Here is an 8,950-nt window from a genome sequence, read left to right as displayed (position 1 = left end):
CAGGAGGGATAAAAATCCAGCTCAGATTTCCTGATTTCCATACTTGATTCCTGCCATAATTACACCAGCTGTAAAATCAACTGTATGTCTAAAAGAGAAGGGCTGGAGAAGACCTTTTGGGTATTTCTCTTTTGAAAGTTACAGGCTGTTATTTCACCAGTAATAAGTCCCATAGCTAAGTAATAAAACTTAATTGTCCTGAAACAACACTTAAAATTTTAAATCACAAATGAAAAGGTCTACTGCTTCATACCTGAAAATTTCAGTTAAAAAAGTCCTTTAGGAGTTAATGTATTAGCATAGAACTCCATACACACATACAATGAAGTCATAATATCTTCCCAATTTTCCTGCTTGCCAGTTCTAGCATTCAGTCAAATATTAGTCAGCCAGACAGTAACAATGAGTCAATAGGTTTCTCTTGGCTTCTTCAAAATAATTTCTTTTCTTCAGCTTCAAGACACTGTGACCATTCTCAGTGAGAACAAATGGAGCAATACAGAATTTTGCTCCTGCTTGAAGTTAAAGCAGATGAGGCACAATTTGCATTGACCTTGCAGGACAATGAAGCTCTCACACTGTCCCTGGGAGAATCCAGCCATGTGTCACTTTATTTCAGACAAAGATCATGATCATTTGCTGATGTTCCACCATTTCCCCTTACTCTGTGTGCAGGTCCACATCACTTCCCATACAGACAGGGCACAGCCCAGGGACCTTCCTAGTTCCAAAGCTTCTTTGTTTTCACCTGCCCACTTTGGAACCTCTCACCAGGGATTGTTCCTTTGCTATAAAAAATCCTATCTTGTTAAAGAGTTTTCTTATTAAAATTCATAACCTTAAAGGCACTGTGTGACAAATACCAGAGATAACTGGATTGCACTCATGAACAGAAAACACTAATAAAACAAAGGAAGTGTTTTTGTGTCCTGCAATCAGCAGGTCTTGCACTGTACTTTACATGTCTTAAACTATCTTTTAAGAAAATACCTGCTAAAATTTTCCAATTAAAATTTAATTTGCAAATCACTGATCTTGAAATATCTTCACCAGATCAACAAAGCAGGTAGCAACCAAAAAACCTTATGCCTTGAGGAGCTACTTCTCCAAATTATGTAAGTTTTCATTAATCTGATGTTTCACCCAGCTCTCCTGAAGCTTTCCAAACTGTCTAGTTCCACACCAAATTAGTTAGAGCTGTTCTAACTCTGAGAGACTTTTATATGAGAATTTCACAAGAATAATCTCAGCTCAAAGACAACAAACTCCAGGAAATTTCAAAGCTTCAGAGAGATGGAAGAGTTATAAGCTACCCATGATTAAAGAAAATTATTACACAGTTCAGCAAAGACACATTAATGGACTCATCCAGCACAATAACTATGTTATTTTACAGGATATTTTTAGGAAAGAGAGGGTGAAGCCATATAGGGTGAAACCAGCCCTGTCTGTGTGATTCAAAGTCTGATATCTAGGTTCATACCTTGAATGGTGTTTGCTGGAGTGGGTACAGTCACTTCCAGAGCTGCTAAAGATAACGCTATCAGCTCATTAAGGTGGAAGTAGGCATGCTTAAACAAATTAATTAATTCCTTACTGACATAAAGATACCTAAGGAAAATTGAAGGTCAAACAGATTTATGCTATAAGTGATAGAGAGACTGTGAAATGCTCTAACAGACTTTCAAACTGTATTTTGTCTACAGAATTTTGCATTTCTGAGTAAAACTGTAACAAGGGTCCATTCCTCAGCATTATTACATAAATGACATAAAATCCCCCAAACCAAAAGTTACAGAAATGCATTTCAGGAGCAAGAATAATGGAGGAACACTACACAGCACAAAAGGTAACTCAGTTTCAAGTTATCTCCCAAAAGAGCAAAGTGTGTCAGCAGCATAGGTTTGCTGGTCTTTAATCACTGTTTGTTGAAACAGCAGCAAATTAAAGGCTTGTTTTTGCAGCCTGTCAGACAGTTCCTGGGAGCTGGTAAGTGCCTCTGGCTTTGTCAAAGTCTAGAGAGAGTTTTCAGTATACTGGATAATTCAAACTAAGAAGAGCAACTAAATATTGAGATAAGGTAGTTAAATTTTATACTTGACTATACTTTGTTTCACTGAACACAGAAACTGTGGTTTTTTTACACTTCTGCATCTGACCTTGGGATACCAATGAAAAAAAAAAAATAAAGCAAAGCTTAGATGTGGTGTAAATCAGTATTGCTCTGAAAATCCACAGACTTAATCCAACTCACCCCAGCTGAGAATAAGGCTGGAAGCACGTCTACATTGCTGCAGTATCTTCCCTGTCATTCCCTTCCTTCACCAAGTGGTTCTGAAATGTAAAAACATCAATCAGAAGAGTGAGGAGAAAGATCAACCAAGCGTCACCAACGCTTCAGGCTTCACAAGTTTTGCTGGATTGTGATCCCTGCAACCTCTTGATAAGAGCTGCAAACCTAGACAAACACAGGCTTTTGTATTTCCATTCCTAGCTGTACTCCTGCTGCATGCTACAGTTTCATATATACACTGCTGTATCTTCCCCAAAACACTGAGCATGCACTCTCTGAAACACCCACACCAAACGCTCCCAAACAGTCACAGTCCCCAAAGGGAGGGACCTTCATAAGACCTTCAGAGGCTTCCAGTGTGGCTGATTCTGGGTGGGGAACTGGAAGAAAAGGGATGCAATTCTTGATTCATTCTGCATCCAACAGAGAGAAGTGGGCCCACCAAAGGGTCTCTAATAGCAAGGAGTATCCCAACCTGTAAGCCACTATTAGACAATTGCTGTTTTTCCTGTGCATGGGAGAGAATACTCTCCAACTGGAACTACCAGGAGATCCTGAACCTGCTCCTAAAGGGCAAGCTCATTTGAGAGAAAAGCTGGCACAGTCATAGCTGCTTGCTCAACTCTGCTAAAAAGCAGCACTAAGGACTGCCAATATTTATGTGCTTCTTTTATTTTATTCAGAGAGCAAGAGTAACCAGCCAAAAAGTCTTGGAGCACCTTGAGCCTAAGACAGCAATAGCACTCGTTTCTCCTGACTGCTTTTCTGCTGAATAACCAAGCTCCTATTAGTTTTGGAAGTGCTCCTCTTACAAGACGTGGTGGGTAAGTCAAGTGGCTTCTAAGCTGGAGATTCTGCACAGAGCTCAACCCTGCCAAAACTCATTTATGGGAACTGTCTGAAGGAACTGTCTTTGCCTGACTGGGCCTCACCAGCTAGCAGGGAAGCAGCTCTAGAGCAATGAGAACTCTCAGTGTAGTCACTCTGTACTTTACTGACTGAAGAAAATTATTGAAGAAGCATCTTAGCAACATATGCACCAAATGTCCAGATGAGTGTAACTAAATCTGCAGGAACATCACTTTGGTATTGAGACAGTATTAAGACATTTGTGTTCAGGGTTTTCTCTCACTCTTTCAGTCCACCAAGGCAGTGAAGCACACATGGACAGATGATGTGCTCTCTCTTCAGGGGCTGCATTCCAGCCAGATCTGAGCCAAAGACCAGGGGCCAAACAGGACCCCCACAGTCACGTCAATAAGCTGGTCCCCTTCTTATTAAAGCATCTTCTCTGCTTTTTTTACTGCCTTCTGAGACAAACACTTTGTATTATCATAAGGCAGCTTAAAGTTCCACTTCTAAAGTTATACAAATTTTAGCACCAAGTTGAAAAGAGGAGAATACTCCAATGGCTGAGCTCTTTTTGTCTCTGGAACTTCTGTCTCTTCAACATACAAACTACCAAATCAGAGTTCACTTAACCTGCCACCGGTGGCTCATAGAGATGTCCCCAGCTTATGAAACCCCATAGCAGGCCACGAGCACCCTGCCTCTGAATGTTGCTTTCTAAGCCAAAACATCACTTCATTTATAATTAACAGTGATGATTCACATCACACAAAGACAATTCAGCACGATTCAGTCTTCCCACTCCAAAAAAAAACCCTTTTCTGATAGGTCTGCCCTGGATGCTCTCCCTGAGGTCCTCACACCTTCTGTCTGCCAGCCCCCTAGTGGTACCTGTGCTGCTGAGCAAGGTAAAGGAGCAGCTAAGTCCGTGCTCGGACAGATGGGTCCCTCCCTCTCAGAGCCAGCAGCACTGCACTGCTGCCCAGCAGAGGATTCCTCCAGGACACACACCAGCTATACAGGTGGTTCACCCACGGCCACTGACGCTGAAGATACCACACCAGCCTCTCTAAAAGTCTTGCTGAAACATTTCCATTCTAAAATGCACATAGCAGTGACTATTACAGCAGCCTTTAGCTGCTTCATACTCCTCCTCAGTGCCCCTCTTATCCCTCCCCTGCTTTCAGGCATGCAGCTTGTGCAACTCAATTAGGAGTTGTCTGATTCCCTCTGCAGACTAAGCTCCTTGCTACAGCAGCTTCCAGCTGACCATAATAACAAATACATTCTGAGCTTTTCACATTTCTTCCTCAGTTACCAGTTGCATCCTTTTGTATTCTAAATGCTCAGATTTACACCACCTGCCCAGAACCACCTAGGGATCTGTGCCATGCTTTTGTATTCACATACCCACTTCTGTAAACTCCTTTTACCTGAGCCTGGGTCTGCATTATAGCAGAAGCAATGAGAGCTGGAACAAATCTACAAGATACTTTGCATGACAAAGTAACAGAGCCCCACAGAATGCTGAGCACATTTCTAAGCCCAGTAGACCATCGCTCTCATTCCTAACTCTAGACACTGTTCAGTAGTTCTGAGACTTTCCAGGTGCTGCATTGCCCTGAGAACTGTGAAATTAACAGTGAAATATCTTGGGTACCTGAGCATGAAGGCAGGAAGACTGCAAATGAACGTTACATTTTATTCAGGTTTACCCAGAAGGCAAGAATGTATTCTAGTGCTAAGGGAAGGAATAAAGGAAAAAGCAGATTAAAAAGAGTCAGCATGAGTATTCAGTCAGGTATGATTATTCCATCTATTACAAGCAAACTACCTGCCTCTGGTGTTTGCCTTCAGCTGTACATGTAGGGGGTAGTTCATAGCACATAGATTGACACAGATCAGGGGAACACCTCATTGCCAAAAGCATGATTTGACCCTAGAAAGCAATAGCTAGTCAAACTACTATCCAAATAGCACCAGGCAGATTACTCACCCTGGGGTTCCTACTAGTAATAAATATTGCAAAGAAGATTTGGAGGAATGTGAGTTCTGGTCAGCTATACAGACATTGGCAGATCTCAGCATACTGGACTTCCAGCTTGCTTTTCCTCTACCTTCAATACATTCAAGCTCTAATTTAATTAAACCCCTCAGCTTTTCTCCACAGAGATGCCTTGTATAGAACTTGCATGCAGTGCTTTCCTCCAGCACTCAGAAGGGGTACACAAGACCCTACAACCAACAAGGAATGCAAGAGAAACGAGTTCTAACTTTAAAGATTAACAGAGAAAACTCCCCTTATTTCCTCCAGCCTAAATTCTCTACAGAAAAGAAGATGCAAACAATCAAAACGAAGAGGAGAAGAAAAAGCTCTAGCTGGCACTCCTCCAAACATACATCTTTACATGAAAGATAATATCCTTAGGGAGGAAAAATGATACATTTCCCAGGATATGACACAGTACAGCAAAAGAATGCTGTGATAGGCACTCTCTGAGAAATTCAGGGGGTTTTTTTCCCCTGTTAAAAAAGGCAGCAGGTTTTGTTGTAGACTTTATACTCTCTCCTTTCAGAGTTCAGAGGCATCAGTCACAGAGAGGTCTCAGGACTCACCCTCCTTCACAGTGAAATCACACTGCAAGAGGTAAATAGACACGATTCCTGGTGTGTACCTTTCCAGAATGGAAGCCCCAACTAATAGCTCCAAAGCTACCTGGGGGTTCATGGTGAAACAAATGACTTCTTTTTTAACCTATCAGAGCAAGTGGACCAAATTAAAGAAGTATTAAAAATCAGGCTAATATTTTGTCGTTTACAAATCCAACAATGGGTTGCAGGCATACATAAAAGCCAATAAATTACTCCCCATTCCTAGGAAACTTAAAAAGCTGGGTGGGAAGAAACTGTAACAAAATTAATTGATCTTTTGGTCTCAGCCTTTTCTCTGCAGACAAATCTCTCTGTTGAAATTAATCACAAGTAAACCAGGTCTAACCACAAAAAGAAAACTCAGATTAGTAAAGAGCAGTAGGAGTATAGGGAATATTGAAAATGAACTCACATCTTTACACTGGCAAAAGATGAATTGCCATGCCTAAAAGATTTGGATTCCTTCATCATGTTTTTATATTACATTAAATTTAATTAACCTGTAAGTGCCATGTTTTTGACAATGGTTTGTTTTTATACAGAGTACCGAGATCCAATGCTATTTAAAGTACAAATTAAGTGCTTAAAACAATTATTCTTGCAGAGAGTGGTTATCACTGTCCCATGTTATATACCCTATCTCAGCATTAAATACACAGTCAGGTCAGAAGCTGTATGTTCATCAGTTTATTTAACAAGTAGCTGTTCCCTCCTTCAAGAACAGTGCAAAACCTCTAAATACATTACTGCCAACATGTGAAGATTGAAACCCTGGGAGAGCTCTGCACAAGATATTCTCAAATTCCAGCTGAAAACCAAAGCTGACACCTAATTTAAAGTTGCAAAGCTCAGTCCTGACCCAATTCTCTGCTTTTTTACGCCTTAGATATCAGTGTACTGGAAAAGCCCCTCAGCTGTTTAAGTATGACATCCCAAGCACAAAGCAGCACAGTAGGTCCATGAAGAGTAGCTCAAATTGTACATCTCAGACAGAATAGACATCTTGCTGTTGGCCTGGTAGTTTTTAAACTTGAAGTTATCTTTTTGCCAGGTTGTATGATTGCTGCTCTGGAACCTGGAGACTGAGGATATTTTTTTTAATGCAGAAAACGTGCAGAAAGTGGGAAAATGGGAATACATGTCTTGTGTACTAGCATAATTCTGCTGAAATGTCTTTAAGGGAAGTTGTTGATATGACTTTCTTGTTTTGAATTGTCCTTTTTTAAAAAAAATCCTCATCTCAACAACAGTTAATCATATTTTGTAGGTTTTTTTCTATTTATAGGGCGTTTTGTTGCTTTTTACCAGACAGCTGTGTTTCTTCCCAAGACAATTAAAATTACTAATTTCCATGAAACTAGATCAGACAGAAGCACCACCTGTAATTAGCAGGGTTTCTTTTCTTACTTGTTTACTAATGAAGTGGAAGGGTGGAACTTTGTTCTCCTCTAAGAGACTATAAAATGAAACCTAGCAAGAACTGACCATCTATGATCACAAGGCCTGAAATAACTAATCAGAGAATACTCTGATTAGAGAGTTTACTGAATAAAAAAGAAAACTGAGGAGAAAACACCACCCACCCCACCCTCCCCACTCAATTTTTTTTCTGCAACAGCAAAAATTTTAACATAAGCTTTTAGCTGGTAGCAGTAAAACATGAATTATTCCTGGGCTGTATTATCACTACATGCTTCATAAGGATTAAGTAGCATGTTGTTATTAGAGAAGTCAGTGATTCAGTATGCCAGAAGATTGGAAGATTAAACAAAAGCTAATCTCTAGAAAAGTAGGACAAGACCCTTTGTTTCTTTTTCAGGAAAAAGAACTCACAGCTTGCAGGTTCTCAGAAGCTGGCTTCCCACTTTGTCTCACTAAGAGTGTTTTTCTCAACAGCAAGACTTTCCCAGCCACCTCTCCCAGGGGAATGCAGCTTCCAGCAACTGTTACAGAACAGCAGGGCTCAGGAAGCAGCACTGCTGTTCATTTTTTTAGCAGTTTAGCACTACTGATAAAGAAGGTTTCCATAAATTGGCCAGCTCTTCTTGCACTGCTGGTCAGTCTGACACAACTGGAAAAGGCTGACACATCAGATTGCTGCAAAGTTTGCAGAGGTCTTCAGCAACCCACTGATAATCAAAATGCTGTGAAAAGTGTTTACCTGTATTTTAAAGAAAAGTGTTGGCACATTCAACTCTTATTTTAACCTGACTGCACAGTATAAAGCATATTTCAATTTCTCATCACTGGCTTATCAGCTGTAGGATCCATCTCCAAGAGATGGGATTGACACAGAGTGTTCTATCAAAAACCCCTTACTAGGAAGGATATTGTCACTCTCACATAGCTGTCAGTCCTGCCAATTGCTTTCAAAAGAGAATAAGACCCTGAAATCAAATTATGACAGATTAATAAGCAATGGCTCCTCATTCCTTTCTTGTGTTTCCACAGTGGCCTGTAAATCTCAACCAAAGCAGATGCACGTTCAAGCCTTAGCTGTTGGCACTCTGTTTCTAAATGTAGAAGCAATGTACTATTGACATAGTGATGGAAAAGGTTAGACCCAATTCTTGGCCAGGCAGCAACCTTGCACGCTTCAAAAGAACAATGAAATAGATAAATATCCAATTAGCATTGTATTTCAATAATGTTAATTTTTTTTTTCTATGCCAGTGAATGCAGAGCAAGCTCCTATTTCAATTCTACATCAGGTTTGCCTTTGATATTTAAGTATTACATTTTCAGCAGCACCTCTCACCAAGTTCACTATTGGAAATTAAGTGGCATTCAGGATTCTAATAAACAGGTAAAGGATAACAACAATAGATACAATTCCTGGTAACACAAGACACAAACAGAGAGCAACTGATATGCCTCCTACTAAATAAGATTTTCAAAGGTTGCTCAGATTCTGGACATTTTGAAGAGATTTTGAGTATTTAAGGGACCTTTGACAGCTATCAACAAAAAAATCAGGGAGTTTAGCATTCAAGCAGAAAATTATGAAAATGGTCTAAAACAGCCTTTGAAATGTCCAAATATCTTTAGTAGCTCTGGAAAATATTTAGTATCATGCTGTATGATGCAAGTGCAGGAGATTGGGCAGGGAGAGCAGTACTGCAGCACCTGGGAGGGCTCATCCAGGGCAGAGTGAAG

The sequence above is a fragment of the Merops nubicus genome, unplaced genomic scaffold (assembly GCF_000691845.1).
Source record: "Merops nubicus isolate BGI_N331 unplaced genomic scaffold, ASM69184v1 scaffold6660, whole genome shotgun sequence".
In the NCBI taxonomy this organism is placed as follows: domain Eukaryota; kingdom Metazoa; phylum Chordata; class Aves; order Coraciiformes; family Meropidae; genus Merops; species Merops nubicus.
Note: the sequence above shows the minus strand (reverse complement) of the source record.